Source organism: Chlorocebus sabaeus, chromosome 2, assembly GCF_047675955.1.
Source record: "Chlorocebus sabaeus isolate Y175 chromosome 2, mChlSab1.0.hap1, whole genome shotgun sequence".
In the NCBI taxonomy this organism is placed as follows: domain Eukaryota; kingdom Metazoa; phylum Chordata; class Mammalia; order Primates; family Cercopithecidae; genus Chlorocebus; species Chlorocebus sabaeus.
In genome coordinates, this window is record NC_132905.1 from 56610980 (window position 1) to 56627226 (window position 16247).

The 16247-nt window shown below is 43.9% G+C and overlaps 1 protein-coding gene across 1 annotated transcript in view; it reads left to right on the forward strand.

Moving 5' to 3' along the window:
• The window catches only part of DTD1 (D-aminoacyl-tRNA deacylase 1), a 184012-nt gene extending 169613 nt beyond the window's left edge, over positions 1-14399 (forward strand). Inside the window, exon 6 of the mRNA XM_007961191.3 lies at positions 13858-14399. The gene's annotated coding sequence lies outside the window, so the exon portion shown is untranslated. The remainder of the gene's footprint in view (positions 1-13857) is intronic.
• Positions 14400-16247: the final 1848 nt, after the last annotated feature.

Genomic DNA, 16247 nt, shown 5'->3' on the forward strand with positions numbered 1-16247 from the left:
ATACCTGAGACTGGCTAATTTATAAAGATAAAGAGGTTTAATGGATTCACAGTTCCACGTGGCTGGGGAGGCTTCACAATCATGCTTGAAGGTGAAAGGCAATTCTTACATGGTGACAGACCAAGACTCCATCTCAAAAAAAAAAAAAAAAAAAAAGAATCAAGTGAAAGGGGTTTCCCCTTATAAAACCATCAGCTCTTGTGAGACTCGTTCACTACCAAGAGAACAGTATGGGGGAAACTGCCCCCATGATTCAGTTACCTCCCACCAGCTCCCTCATCTTGAATTGTAGCTCCCATAATTTCCACGTGTGTGTTTCCACATGGGAATTATGGGAGCTACAATTCAAGATGAGATTTGGGTGGGGACAGCCAAACCGTATCAGTTAGCAAATAAGATTGTATTTTATTCATTGAGATGCAGGAGGGTGGCATACTCACAGGCCTGGGGTGCCCACCTGGGGGTGGAACCTGTTTGTGCCACCTTCCCTGGGTGCCTGTGCCAGTCCACAGCTGCTACTGTGATTGCCTGTGCAGAGCACTCGTGGATGCAGAATCCAGACACAGATGCACAGAGTCCACCTGTGCTCCCGCATCTGCCTTCCTGCTCTTAGCCGCCCCAGCAAAGGGCACTGCCATCTCAGCAGCCTCCTCTCATCACCACCTGCCCTGTGTTCCAAAATCCTTCACAGTGCCTGTGTGGCACTGCCGGTTTACTTTTCCTAAAATGGCATTTTATTCTTATCACTGTGGCTCACTGTAGCACAGAGTCCACCTCCCTGCCTGAACATCAGAGGCCTTGAAAATGTGATGCAGCCATCTGATGGCACTGTGCCTAGTTCCTTCCCCCAGGGAGAAACTGTTTATTTTGCCAGGCACTGGACCAAATACTGGGCACAGATTTGAGGGACCCAGGACCTGTCATAGGGAGGCCACAGGCCCAGGGAGAAGCATAGGAACAGTTACGCTGCAGCACGGTGCATGTGGCAGGAGTGTGAACCAGTGTGGGGTGGAGATGGGAGGTCAGGGGAGGCCCCTCAGAGGCCTGGGACCGGGCCTGGAAGGACAAGTGGCAGTGGGGAGGGAGATGAGGGGCAAGGGCAGGGGAGGGCTGCCTGAGCCAAGAGAAGAGCAGTGCAAATGCTGTCTGGGGGTTGGGGGGCAAGGATAGGAGAGTTTGGGAATGGAGGAATTGCAGAATGGTGGGAGTGTTGAGTGCCAAGTGGAGTGGCAGGGCAGGGAGTATATCTGAAGTTAGAGAAATAGGAGGTCTGGATTGGATAGCGTCTGGTATGCAACCCTGAGGAATTTGGATTTTATCCTGGGGTGGGAGGGACCTCTGAAAGGTTTTAAGTATGCAAGTGACATCATCAAACACAGAGTTTATAAAGAGCACTCTAGCAGCTTTGGGGAGTGAGGCTGGAAGCAGATAGGCCTATTAGGAAGTGATTGCACAAGTCCAGGGAAGAAATTGTACTAGGAGCAGAGGGGAAAGAGTGGGATTGAATGATGTAAACGAAATAGAATCATTTCAACTTGGAGATTGATTAGATTGGAAGAGGAGACATCCAGAAGGATGAGGAGGGAGGAAGACGGGGGTTGCTGATGGCACCTATTTTGGGTGTGTTGTGTTTAAGGTGCCTGTTGGCAGCCACTGGTGATGCCAGTGGTCTGCCGAGTCTGTGGCTTTAGAGCTGGGGAGCCAGGTCTCAGACATACGTTTGGAGCCTTCAGCTCACAGGCTGTGGTTAAAACCAAGCTAGGAGACAGGATTCACCCAGGAGACACCAAATTGTGATAGAAGAACATCCAGAAGGTAGTCTTCAGCCTTCTTTTTCTCTTCTGAAAGAGAGCAAGGGTCAGAAGGGTACCTATGAAATGGCTTTTAGGATCCACAATACCAGGAAGTGAGATATATTAGGCCAGGTGTGGTGGCTCACGCCTGTAATCCTAGCGCTTTGGGAGGCTGAAGCGAAAGGATCACTTGAGCCCAAGAGTTTGAGACTAGCCTGGGCAACATGGTGAGACCCCCATCTCTACAAAAAAAAAAAAAAAAAAAAAAAAAAAATTAGCTGAGCATGGTGGCGCTTGCCTGTCATCCTAGCTAATCGGGAAGCTGAGGTGGGAGGATTGCTTGAGTTCGGGAGTTGGAGGCTGCAGTGAGCCGTGATTGAAGCACTGCACTCCAGCCTGGGTGACAGAGTGAGACCCTGCCTCTTAAAAAAAATGTTTAAAAAGATTCGTTAGTAATAGTTGGGCACAGTGGCACCGGCTCCCAAATAGATACGCAGACGAGAGGAACAGAATGGAGAGCTCGGGAAGGGTGGATTGTTGGTTCATAGATGGTTTTAGGGGAGGGGCTGGCCAGCGAGTCCTGTTGTCCTCTTGACTGTTCCCTCATCACTGTGTTTTCCTGCCAGTGTTGTGCAGGGAGACAACAGCACTGTGGTGACCAGCCTGGGCTTATGTATCTCATGTATGTATGCATGGGACACTGAAGCGTGCTTCAGAGGGAAGGGACGTCACATAAAACTTCCACTCCCACCCCTCCAAAACTTCATGATAATTTGCTTGAAGTTAGTGGTCAGTTTTGGCATCACAAATATTGCTAGTGCTTCTGATTTATAATCTGTCCAGGAATCCTTAATCCAAAGAGGTGAAATGTGCTGAGTGAAGACAGAGCACAGAGTGGCCCTTTAAGATACTTTTTCAGTTGTGCTAGTTAAGTGGGTCGAGCAGTAATTCAGAAACTCATCGAGGTCTTATCTCCATCCTGCTGACTTTTGGGTGACAGTGAATAAGTTCTATGGTTTTTCTCCTATTGGAGGAAAACTCATCTCCCTCAGCAGTGCTTTGTGGAAGGCAGGCAGGTGGAAGTCATGGTGCCTGGAACTGGCCCCAGCAGCCCGGGCAGGGTGGGAGCAGGCGCGTTCCCTCCCCGCCATGTCTCTGTGTTTTCTCAGGCTTCCCTGGCTCACAGAGGAGCATGACAGAGAGAGCGTCCCTGCACTGCTCGTGTCCCTTGAATGAAAGGTGCAGGGATTGACATTGGTTAGGCCAAGTTTTAGTAGTTACTTGGTCCAGAAGCAAAACAGATTGGGCACTCCAGTTTCCACTCCTGGGGCTCAGGACAGCTTCTCAGCCTTAATGCTCAGGCATGGCCCATGCCTCTCCTTCCAGTTCTGTTGAAGACTGTGCCTTTCGTGCAGTGAATTGGGACCTTAACAACAGGTTCAAAACAACTTGGGCTGAGCATGGTGGCTCACGCCTGTAATCTCAGCACTTTGGGAGGCCAAGGCGGGCGGATCACGAGGTCAGGAGATCGAGACCATCTGGCCAATATGATGAAACACTGTCTCTACAAAAAATACACACACACACATACAAATTAGCTGGGCATGGTGGCACGCGCCTGTAGTTCCAGCTACTCAGGAGGCTGAGGCAGGAGAATCGCTTGAACCTGAGAGGTGGAGGTTGCAGTGAGCCGAGATTGCGCCACGGCACTCCAGCCTGATGACAGAGCAAGACTCTGTCTCAGAAACAAACAAACAAAACAAAACAAACAAACAACTAGAATGTTTAGACTCCCATCATGAGCTTAATGAATGGGAGAGGGAGAAACATACGAGCCCCTTTCTCCCAGCAACCAGACCCAGATTACCAAGCTAAACACACTGGCGCTCACACACACACACACACACACACGCAAATTCACAGGTGCCTTGGAGGTTTGTATTTTCAAAACAGCTTAAAGATCGAATACCACCTAACTGATTCCTTCCTGGGTTGTATTATTAACTCAATACATTTTATAAATTTAATGTCTTGATTTTTGCTTTATATCTGATCAGCGCTTTGAAAATCTTTGGTTTAATCTCTGAAGGGGTATAGGGTTTTGTTACTTTTAAAATTCTTGTAAAACATAACAACTTAAAGACTTCTATTTGCATTAGATTTGGCCTTAGAGTAATTCCTGTAGAGAATACACCATGGATGTTAGTGTTCTATGGACCCTGAGTAGCCTGGGAGTAATTTTGCTAATTCTGTGGGCAACAAAAACACCCGAGGGTCTCCTGGGCAGAGGAGGGGACAGTGACTGCGTGTGTCACAGAACGTAGAGGAGAACATGCTCATAGAAGGAAAACTGAGCACATAAAAAGAAGGGCAGGAGGAGGGCGTGAACATTGCACATTTTTCCCAACATCTAAGTTTATGAGGGAAATTCTCGTGGACTTGTAGGTATCTACTTCTTGCTTCTCTCACGTTAATGACATTTTAAAAACTTATTTCCTTCTCAGGGTAGTGCAGATTGGGTAGGATAGAACTTGGGGTCAGTGGTGCTATTGTGAATCAGCCAAACAGGGCCAGCCACAGAGGGGAGGCAGCAGGGGGAGCAGACCCCACGGGCAGTGTTTGGAAAGGAGCAGGCAGTTGTGTTTTTCCTTCCCCTTCCTTCCCTATAAGTCAAATTCACTGCAGCCATGCCATGAACTTGGGAAGAGGCAGGCAAAAGGGGAGGAAGAGGGCAATGGAGGGAAGTTCCTGGCTGGCCTCAGCCTTCAGGTTAGGAGACTCAGTGAGAAGCAGCAGAGGGACAGATGGAGAAGCTGGAGGCCCCTGGCATGTTCTGGCTGTGCTCCAGGCTGGGATCCTTGGAGTGGAGGAATGGGGGTTGGGTTGCAGGAAACCTGGAAGCCGTGAAGGGGATTCTGGAGGGAGAGCAGTGCAGGTGGCTCCAGGGCTCCAGGAAGCAGCTGCAACTCAGTGAGGTGGCAAGACACCGTCAGGCCTCGGGGCCTGTGAGAGTGCTGCCCAGCGTCGCTGTGGGGTGGGGAAGGCTCCACACCTCTGCCTGGTGGAGGGTGTGGAGGAAAGCCTTGTTGGGTCTGTGGCTGACTGTGGGTCCTGGGTAGAAGTGGTGAGGTAAGCCTGCTGCAGAGGCCATGAGGGGGCAGCTTCATCAGGAGGTCGGGGGTCATGGTCTCAGCTCTTCATAGCCCTGACAGTCCCTCCAGGTCTCAGCTGTGACCTCCACTGACCTCCTGGATGAGACTTGCAGGGGTCTGTCATTAATGAGACCTGAGACTAAGTGAAACATGCTGGTGAGAACTGAGACGAGGCCAGGTCAGCCAGAGAGGGCCCTGGGTCCCTGAGCAAGAGACACCAAACTTCAAGTAGCCCGCCATCCCTCAGTGGTGCAGTGCCAGGGCCCAGGTGCCAAGCCGCACCAGCCACCCTGCCATGGAAGACACTGTGGACCCAGAGTACTGTTGACATTAAGGTGAGATGGAGTCTCTATGCTCAGGAACCCCCCTATTGCTACTCAGCGCATGGAGGCTCATGAACAAGTTTAGACTGGCCCATGAAAAGACAGAGGCCACGTTTTGTTTATACCAGTGTATATGGTACTGTCTGTGTTTTGGACAAAATGCACAAGGAAAACCATTTATTGACAGTTTACCATAGGCATCCAGTTGTACTTCTTTACATCAGAGTCAGCAGTGACAATGTCAGGCGTGGACAGATGTCCAGGCAGGGAGGAGTCCTTCAGAGCCGCCCACAACTAGCAGAGGACCAGAGCGGGGCTGGGTGCTCCTGCTTCCGAGAATTTAGCCATATTCCTGGATTTGAAGACCCTAAATGGGACCAGAACCAAGTGACAACTGGTATTCCAATGATGTATTTGGGGTTTTTTGTTGCCCATGGGTTTTGTTGTCCCTTCTGATGAAATTTGTCATCCCAGTAGGCCACAAAATCACCACCAAATATTCAGATATCTATGAGAGCTGGATTAAATAGTGACAGACAGAAGGTGACCCTGGCATTTGTTTTGGTCCCCAGAACAACAGCAACCCCTTCACTATGAAGGGAGCAGCACTTTTCATTTGCTTTTCTTTAAAAACAGAAAGATCTCTAGGGAATCTGGCAGGCCCTAAGGGGAGCGGCTTTGAGTTTCCAAGGCACGAGAGAGAAAGAAAAGGCAAAAGAGAATTGAATGAGAAACTGCATGATCTTGGGCATATTTTTCTTTGAAAATGATTCAAAACCCTTCATGGTTCAGAGGACATTTCCAGAGCATTGACATTTCTCTATTACATTGCAAATGTTGCTTCTTATTTTACCAAGTGGACATGAAACTGCTAAAATTAACTTGTGTTTTTGTCCTCTGTCTCAATCCTTCAGGCTCTCTCACCTTGCTGGGAGGATTCGAGGTTTTCTATGAGGATGCAGCTCTATTATTTCTCCTTTCTGGCCACCACTAAAGGCGCTAGGGCCACCTCTCACTAAAAGAATGTGGTTTCTGATTTGATTGCAGGGTCAAGGATTGCCCCATTTGAGTATTGACTTAGCTGCTGTAATTAGGGTACGAGAGGAGCGTGCTCCTGACCGGCACCCCACATTTCTGTCTTCAAATGGCAACACACTTGAAACCAAACAAGAAAGTGTTTTGGAAGCTGCCATGTGTTTGCTTTTTCAGTGTGACCTTTGTCTGAATAGTAAGATATGTCCTTGCTGAACACACTTCTTCCTAATGAGCTAGAGCAGCTGAGTGTGTGTGTGTGTGTGAGAGTGTGTGTGTGTGTGTGTGTGTTTCTGTTGAAAGGTATTCAATCCCTTTTCACTGTTCTTTTCGCCATATAAGGTAGGACTCCTTTCATTCTCCGAGCTTCACTTTGCTTCCCTGTATCAGCATTCATACCACATTCTCACGTCCGTGTGCTGGTATTTCATGGTATAAAACTAGCTGTGTCTCTGGGTAGTGTTTTTATCTTTTTTAAACTTAAACCAATTTTTTTTTTTTTTAGTGGTTGCCCTGGAGTTTACAGTATACATTTTTAACTAGTCTAAGTCCACCTTGAATGACACTCTACCACTTCACCTGTAACAGGCACCTTATAACAACAGTGTACTTATTCCCAGTGACATTGCTATCATTCATTTCACTTAACATATGCAATACTCACTCAATACATTGTCACTGTCATTACCTTAAATAGTTTTTTTTTTTTGAGATGGAGTCTCATTCACTCTGTCATCCAGGCGGGAGTGCAGTGGTGCAATCCCTGCTCACTGCATCCTCCACCTCCCAGGTTCAAGCGATTTTTGTGCCTCAGTCTCCTGAGTAGCTGAGATTAAAAGCATGCACCGCCACGCCCGGCTAATGTTTTGTACTTTTTGTATAGATGGGGTTTTGCCATGTTGGCCAGGTTGCTTTCGAACTGCTGGCCTCAAGTGATCCACCCACCTCAGCCTCCCAAAGTGCTGGGATTACAGGAGTGAGCCCCCATGGCCAACCTTTCCTTTGTTTTTGAAGGATAATTTTGCTGGTATAGACTTCTAGACTTTTTTTTTTTTTTTTTTTTTTTGCCTTTCTTTAAAAACAGAAAGAGCCCTAGGAGGCTCACAGCCCTAGAGGAGCAGCTTTGAGTTTCCAAGGCATGAGAGAGAAAGAAATATTTAAACATTTTCAATATTTAAATTTTTATTCCTCTGTCTCCTTGTTCACAGTTTCTTATGAGAGGTCCCCTGTAATTCTCATTCTTATTGCTCTGTAGGTAAGGTGAGTTCTCCTCACCCCACCAGCTTCTTCAAAATTTTGTCTTTGATTTTCTGTAGTTTGGATATGACATGCCTAGGTGTGGTTCTTGCTTGATATTTTCTGAGTTTCTTGGATCTGTGATTTAATGTCTGTCATTAAGTTTGGAAAGTTCTCGGCCATTAATACTTCAATACCCCTAGCTTCTTCCACAATTTCCTCTTTGTTCTCTCTTCTCATTTTGGTATTGCAGTTACATACATGGCACATCTTTTGCAATTGCTCCACAGTCTTGGATAGTCTGTTCTTTTTTTCCCATTCTTTTCCTCTTTATTTTTGGTTAGGAAAGTTTGTAATGACTGTCTTCGAGCTCACTGATTCTTCCTTGGCTGTGTCCAATTTATTCATGAGCCCATCAAAGTCATTCTTCATTTCTGTTAATGTTTCTGATTTCTATTATTTCCCTTTGTTTCTTTCTTGGAATTTCCATCTCTCTGCTTACATTACCCATCTGTTCTTGCATGTTGTTTACTTTTCCATTAGAGCCCTTAACATATTAATCATAGTTTTAAAAAGTTCCCTGTCTTGTAATTCCAACATCTGTGGCATAGCCCCAGTCTGATTCTGGGGATCTTTTTGGGTCCACTGACTTTGAATCTGTAACTTTATGCCTTTCAATACATTTGGGAAATTTTAAGTAATATCTCTTCAAATATTTTTGTCTGCCCCATTCTTTTTCTTCTTACCTGGAGATTACTGTTCCAACCTTAAGTGTCATTCTGGATTTTTGCTATCCATGAGGTTGGTTTGCTTCCTCACTGATGCAGAGTAGGCATGTTATGTTACTTTACCAGTAGTGGGACTGGATTTTCTCTGTGCACAGGCTTCCACCTCCATTATTTATTAGAAAATAAGTTGGCAAGAAGCTGGCCATGATTAGTGATTCTGTCTATTGCTAAGGTGCAGAGCTAGGCTTACAAATAATTTAGAGTGTGCCCTAATACAGTAGCTACTAGCTGCATGTGGCTATTTAGATGTAAATTAAAATTAAATAAAATTTAAAATTCACGTTCTCAGTCACAGTAGCCATATTTCAAGTGCTTACTAGCTATACACAGCTAGTGGCTGCTGTTCTATCATTGCAGAAAATTCAACTAAACAGCACCAACCTATAGGGATCAAGTTATGATTTTGAACCGCTATCATCTGAACCACTTTCTGTACTAGAAGACTGACATTGGCCAGGTGTGGTGGCTCATGCCTGTTATCCCAGCACTTTGGGAGGCCAAGGTGGGTGGATCACCTGAGGTCAGGAGTTGAAGATCAGCCTGCCCAACATGGTGAAACCCCATCTCTATGAAAAATACAAAAACTAACCAGGTGTGGTTGTGCACACCTGTAATCCCAGCTACTCAGGAGGCTGAGACAGGAGAATTGCTGAAACCCAGGAGGTAGAGGTTGTAGTGAACTGAGATGGCGCCACTGCACTCCAGCCTGGGCAATGAAGAGAGACTCTGGCTCAAAAAAAAAAAAAAAAAAAAAAAAAAGAAGACTTTGAGATATATATATATATACACTCATACAATATACATGGGAAATAATAGATGGGAGAATAAGTTAGAGCCAAAAAATAAAAGCCAATTGCTATCAGAGTTTGTTCCTACCACTTTCAGGTGACGTGAATTTTTCCCCATGCTTGTTTTATTGCATTGCGTTAAGCTTTCTATTCATAATTAGGAATGATTCTTTTCATGTTCTCATCTGTGTAGTCAGGACCATCAGCTCTCAAGCAAAGGAAGAGATTCTCTGCTTTGACAGTTCAGTGGAGGGAGCTTGCTGGAATCTAACAGTGCTAGAAGGTCAGAGTGAAGCCTGCATTGATAACTTCCCAGCAACTCTCATGTTTTTGCATAGAACAGCCTTACTTTTCTAGGTAAATGAATTCAGACGCGATTACCAGCTAAGACCTGAAATAAATAGGTAAAAAAAATCTTTATTCTTTTAACAGTGATTTGGAGAACAGATCTATGGCATGTGTGTGTTCTAAATCTAGCACTTGCATCCTGTGGTTGCTTAAATGGTCTGAAGCCAGAAGTGGGTCAGTTGGAAGTCTTTGAGGGATTTAGTGTTTACATGGGCTGTGAAGGGATTCCTTTCTTCTGGTCCTGGGCTGTCCTCACTGGAGATGTTCCGCACTGTCCCTGGTGGTTGACGACAGTAGAAGAGAACTACAGCAGGTGGAAGAAACTGGTGGTTCCCCTAGCTTCTTTCATAAGACTATGAAATTGTGGTGCTCAGTTATTAGGCACCTCTTATTACTGCCTGTCAGGTGTCCCCAGCCTCCGGGTCATGTCTGTCCTCAGTGCTCATGTGACGTACATGCATTTGGAAATAGACATCATCCCTTCAGTAGCTCTTAGAGGGAGGCACATTACCCCTTATCCAGGGTTTCTGAATTTCAAGCCTCAGTGGTCCACCCTTTTCTGGAGAACCATGTGTTTAGCTTGAACAGGACTTGTGCTCAGCACCTCTAATTTGGCAGATGGACCTCACACATAGCTCACTCCCACCTTCTTCATTCATGCTTCCAGCTGTGTGAGCTGCATGGTCTCCAGCTAATCCCGGTTGGTGGCCAGCACCCTGGCTCCTGGGTTATTCTATAGTTCAAGAAAATAGGAAGAGACATTTTTAGCAAGTGAGACTAGAAATAGAGAGCAATGTCTATTGACCAATCCATGTATTGTAGTGGGCAGTGGCTTTCGGTTGGAACAGTGTCCACTGCTGGCCAAAAATCTCTTGTATGTAGTTTACAAATCACTCATGGTACTAACACTGATCTTATGATTAGGCCAGCCCATTCGTGTTCCTGGTAGTAGCACAGTTAATTCTAAAGGTATACCTAATGGTTTGTCCTTCAGTTTAGATGCTTTCTAAAGTTCTTATGCCTAGGAAGTTTACCTAAAACCTTTGAGAATCCATTGGCCAAAACTCAGGATCCCTTCCAGTTCTGTGTTTCTCTAGTAGGGAATAGAAATTCCTAAATCATCTTTATCATATAAAATTTCTTTTGAAAGCCATTTTTTTGTTACAAAGTTAACGCTCACTCATAGAAAGTATCAAAAATGCCGAAATACCCGAAGAAGAAAATAAAAATCATCTGCCACCTTATCATTCTATGATAATTATTATTAACATAATGCTTTGGAACAGTTTTTCTAAACAGATAATTCTACATCTGTTTCTCTAACTTTACAAAGTTGCAATTGCTTTTATCATTTAACAGAATATCTTGAACATTTCTCTAGGTCATTCTTTTACTGTGAGCTTTATAATTTTCCATCTGCACATCAAATATTTGAAGACTAAATTTATTATCACAATGCATTAAAAATGTAGAATATTGTAGAATATTTAATTAAAGTAAATGTAAAAGAAAAATACATTCATCCAGGATCCCAGAGCTCATCTTAAGTTCAAAAACAAAGATTTTAATCTGTGCCAAGAAGATGAAGTTTCTCAAAGGTCAATGTGGGGAACAATTCCATAATTTCAGTTATTGGTATTGAAGGTAGGGAAAGAAGTATGAATAGTCCCCAGGTCCTTAATTTGGGTTAACATCATCCACATAATATAATAATAAATGAGTTGTTTCTAATAACTAAAAACTGAAAGTAATATGGTCCCCAGGAATGATGTTGTCTGTTCTCCACCCACTGGTTGTCTTTTAGAAAGCTCTTAGGAAGGTGTGCAGGACTCTTACAGGTGGGTTTGGGGGTACGAGGGTAGGCCTTGGGGACATGGTGGCAGACGGAGCTGCAGAGCGTGGGCTGGCTGTGGTTCCAGCTTGCCTTTCTCATGTCATGCTCAGGGACTTCGCTATCCAGCTGCGGAGGGGAATGAGGGCTGTTAGTCTATGGAAGCATCTGCTTGTGATACAACCCTTTCTTAAGAAGGTGGCCTACGCTGAGTGTATCAGGAAGCACATCCATGGAAATGGCATTGCCATGGCATACCAACTGTTATTGAAATCTTTTGCTTTTACTGAAGTCCATCCAATTAGAATCTAGATCGGAGGGAATAGAAACTCCTCTGTTAAAGAGGACACAAACAAATGGAAGAACATACCATGCTCATGGATAGGAAGAATCAATATCGTGAAAATGGCCATACTGCCCAAGGTAATTTATAGATTCAATGCCATCCCCATCAAGCTACCAATGAGCTTCTTCACAGAATTGGAAAAAACTGCTTTAAAGTTCATATGGAACCAAAAAAGAGCCCGCATCTCCAAGACAATCCTAAGTCAAAAGAACAAAGCTGGAGGCATCACGCTACCTGACTTCAAACTATACTACAAGGCTACAGTAACCAAAACAGCATGGTACTGGTACCAAAACAGAGTTATAGACCAATGGAACAGAACAGAGTCCTCAGAAATAATACCACACATCTACAGCCATCTGATGTTTGACAAACCTGAGAGAAACAAGAAATGGGGAAAAGATTCCCTATTTAATAAATGGTGCTGGGAAAATTGGCTAGCCATAAGTAGAAAGCTGAAACTGGATCCTTTCCTTACTCCTTATATGAAAATTAATTCAAGATGGATTAGAGACTTAAATGTTAGACCTAATACCATAAAAACCCTAGAGGAAAACCTAGGTAATACCATTCAGGACATAGGCATGGGCAAAGACTTCATGTCTAAAACACCAAAAGCAATGGCAACAAAAGCCAAAATTGACAAATGGGATCTCATTAAACTAAAGAGCTTCTGCACAGCAAAAGAAACTACCATCAGAGTGAACAGGCAACCTACAGAATGGGAGAAAATTTTTGCAATCTACTCATCTGACAAAGGGCTAATATCCAGAACCTACAAAGAACTCAAACAAATTTACAAGAAAAAAACAAACAACCCCATCAAAAAGTGGGCAAAGGATATGAACAGACATTTCTCAAAAGAAGACATTCATACAGCCAACAGACACATGAAAAAATGCTCATCATCACTGGCCATCAGAGAAATGCAAATCAAAACCACAATGAGATACCATCTCACACCAGTTAGAATGGCGATCATTAAAAAGTCAGGAAACAACAGGTGCTGGAGAGGATGTGGAGAAATAGGAACACTTTTACACTGTTGGTGGGATTGTAAACAAGTTCAACCATTATGGAAAACAGTATGGTGATTCCTCAAGGATCTAGAACTAGATGTACCATATGACCCAGCCATCCCATTACTGGGTATATACCCAAAGGATTATAAATCATGCTGCTATAAAGACACATGCACATGTATGTTTATTGCGGCACTATTCACAATAGCAAAGACTTGGAATCAACCCAAATGTCCATCAGTGACAGACTGGATTAAGAAAATGTGGCACATATACACCATGGAATACTATGCAGCCATAAAAAAGGATGAGGAGTTTTTGTCCTTTGTAGGGACATGGATGCAGCTGGAAACCATCATTCTTAGCAAACTATCACAAGAACAGAAAACCAAGCACCACATGTTCTCACTCATAGGTGGGAACTGAACAATGAGATCACTTGGACTCGGGAAGGGGAACATCACACACAGGGGCCTATCATGGGGAGGGGGAAGTGGGGAGGGATTGCATGGGGAGTTATACCTGATGTAAATGACGAGTTGATGGGTGCTGACGAGTTGATGGGTGCAGCACACCAACATGGCACAAGTATACATATGTGACAAACCTGCACGTTATGTACATGTACCCTAGAACTTAAAGTATAATAAAAAAAAAAAAAAAAAAAAAAAAAAGAAACTCCTCTGTTAGGCTTTAGATTTAGTTTAACTCTTGGATGACAAGTGCGTGCATCACAGATCTCGGCATTGATTGATTTGTGTATATTGAACCATATACACAAATCATATACACAAAGTATTTAATGCTGTGAATTTCCCTCTAAGCCCTGCCTTAGGTGAATATCACAAATTATGATATGTTGTGTTTTCATTTACTTCAAAATATTTTCTAATTTGCCTGGTGACTTCTCTTTGATGCAAAAGCCATTTAGAAGTGTTTTCAGATACTTGGCTTGGTGTCTTTTGCACTAAGAATGGAGCTGTAATGAACTGGAGACTCTTTGAGGAGAAGATATTGGGGTTTATACATGGCAACACGGCAGGTTTTACAGTGAAGTGATACACTGATGCTGGTGTTGCTGTATGAGCTTGAAAACATATCTTCAGCTACTTTGTTACTCTTACATGCTTATGCTAATAGAATCTGAAGGCAAATATTGGGATCCTTCTTAATAACATGTTTTCTTTGGTCTTTTTAGTGTGTTATCATTGGGCAGAACTGGACCCTGAAAAATTCAAGATGCTAAGCACCTACACTACTTTAAGAATTTGGAACTGAAACATGAAGAGGAAGACAGAAATAAGAAGTTGGGAACCTGAATGGCTCTGCAAAAAACACCAAAGGACCGTTTTGTCATTTTCTGTTGTTGCTGTGTGGAATGAGGCAGTGGGCACTGCCGGTGGCTCGGGGGGTGGGTGCGCACGTGGTGGAAGGCATGAGCTTGTGCCCCCACAGAAAGGCTTTGTTGGTTTCTGCCACATCTTGGCTTGCTTTTGGAACAGGCTGGCCTAGCGTCATTTGTCATCAAGTCCACTGTGGTGTATTCTGCGTGTCCATGGCGGGGGTTCTCCAACACACTCACACTGTCCATGTTCTTTTTATTGCTGATTCATAAGCCAGGGCCCTTGTTGAAGTGTCAAGAGAGCAGTCATCAGTGATAATGTATTGTGTGAGACCTTTGCATCTTGTAAATTTTCTCTTTTTTCTAAAGATAATAATAAAATCCTAAATCTCAACAAACCACTTTATTATCAAACAGATTCTGCTATGTTTCTGCATAACGATGATGTCCATAGAAATGCAGTGTGTCTGACCTCTCTCTGTGCATATATACACTTCTTTTCAAATAAGCCTCTTGCAAGAGGCCTTCTCTGACTGGCCCACACAGGCTCCTAAGGCCAGGTGGGAGCCTGTCCATCCAGTTTACAATTGACGACATCGTACTTGGAAATGAGACGTCAGGAAAAGGGAGTGTGGGTCAGAAGCGAGTCCAGTTTCAGAATGACCACAGTGTTCTGAGACCAAGTGTGGAGCCACATCTGGTGTATCCACCTTTGGGAGGTGGAGAAAGGCATGGTGGGTGGTGCAGATACCATTTATCCAGTAGCTACATGGTTGTCCATGTATCCAAGTCACCACACCCAGCACTCTGGGAAGAAAGAATCACATTCTGCCAAAGTAATTTCTCAGTTAAATTTCAGTCTACTGGTGGCACACTCAGAGTAGTCATTTTTTGACATATGATTTAATAGCTTTATATGTCTAATAATGCTCACATATATCCTCTCTGGAAAATATTTTTGTATATAGAAGAGACATCCTTATTTGTGAGTTTTATAATGCTGAAACTCTGTCTTCCGTGACCTTTATAATAAGTTCTGAATCCATCTAGTCTGACCCAGTCATCTACTTCAAATGATAATGTATCAGAAAATGTGGAAAACAAAAAAGCTCAAAACACATCTCTTGGAATATAGAGTTGGAAAAGGGTCTGCCAGATTGCTTTGTTCTAAACCAATTCAGATGGTCCAGTATAATTCACAATGGTTTAAACCTCTAGATTTGAAGTCATTACATCTCAGATGCAGACCCTGGCCAGCTCCCTAAACTGTATGGGTAGTGAGGTCCCAGAAGCTCTGCTGTTTGAGTTATCTAAGCAGGGTTTTACAGGGTGAATTCAAATTCACTTTAAAGCTACTTGAACCTACACACGTTGATAAACTCAGTTGTAGGGTTTGGCTTGCTGGATAGCTGTCATGTTTCCCCACCATAGCATTTTATTGCCACCAATTAATGCTTATTGAACAGTTGCAGCCTGTCCTTGTAGTAAGGGGTAATGAAGATTGCATAGAGATACGACCTTTGTCATAGAGATCATGACATTTGGATGCTGGTGAAATGCTAAAGGCCTTTGTTGGTCTCAGCCCAGTTCCTGGCTCCCATTCTAAAGGGACAGAGACAAACCAGAGAGTGAGCACCATGTGGTCATGTTGCTGAAGGATCTGGGAAGGAAGAGCTGAAGGAGCTGGGGCTGTTTCATCTGGGAGGAGAACTCTAAATGTTTGAAAGATGTGGAAGAGAAGCTGGGTCAGGAAAAAAAATAGGAGCAAAGGGTGTTAAGTTGCATTAACGTAGATTCTGGCATTCTAACAACATGATTCAAAAGTGGAAATTCAAAAGGAGAAATTCTGAGCCTATGTGTGTGAGGGGGCATCTTTGATTAATTAAAACATCGCCCTCACAGTACACAGGAACATGGTAAAAGAAAACGTTTACTACTTTTGTAAACATTTTGGATTGAAGAGAGCTTTTCCATCATCCTGAAAATCACTTTCAACTCCTGGGATCAGAGAAATAGCAGAGACTACACCAAAGTCTGGCCTAAGAGGGTCAGATCTAACCACAGGGCCAGGTTATAGAGAAAAATGAAAGCTCAAGAAGAAACCCCATAATATCTGCAGCTGCCTTAAAAAGGTGGTTAATTTCCACCCCCATCTACTCTCCTGAAGGTCCTTTCCTAGTTCCTTTGGAACCAATGACTAAAATTAGATTTTGGGTGGCGTTCTTGCGGAGAATAAATCTCTCAGT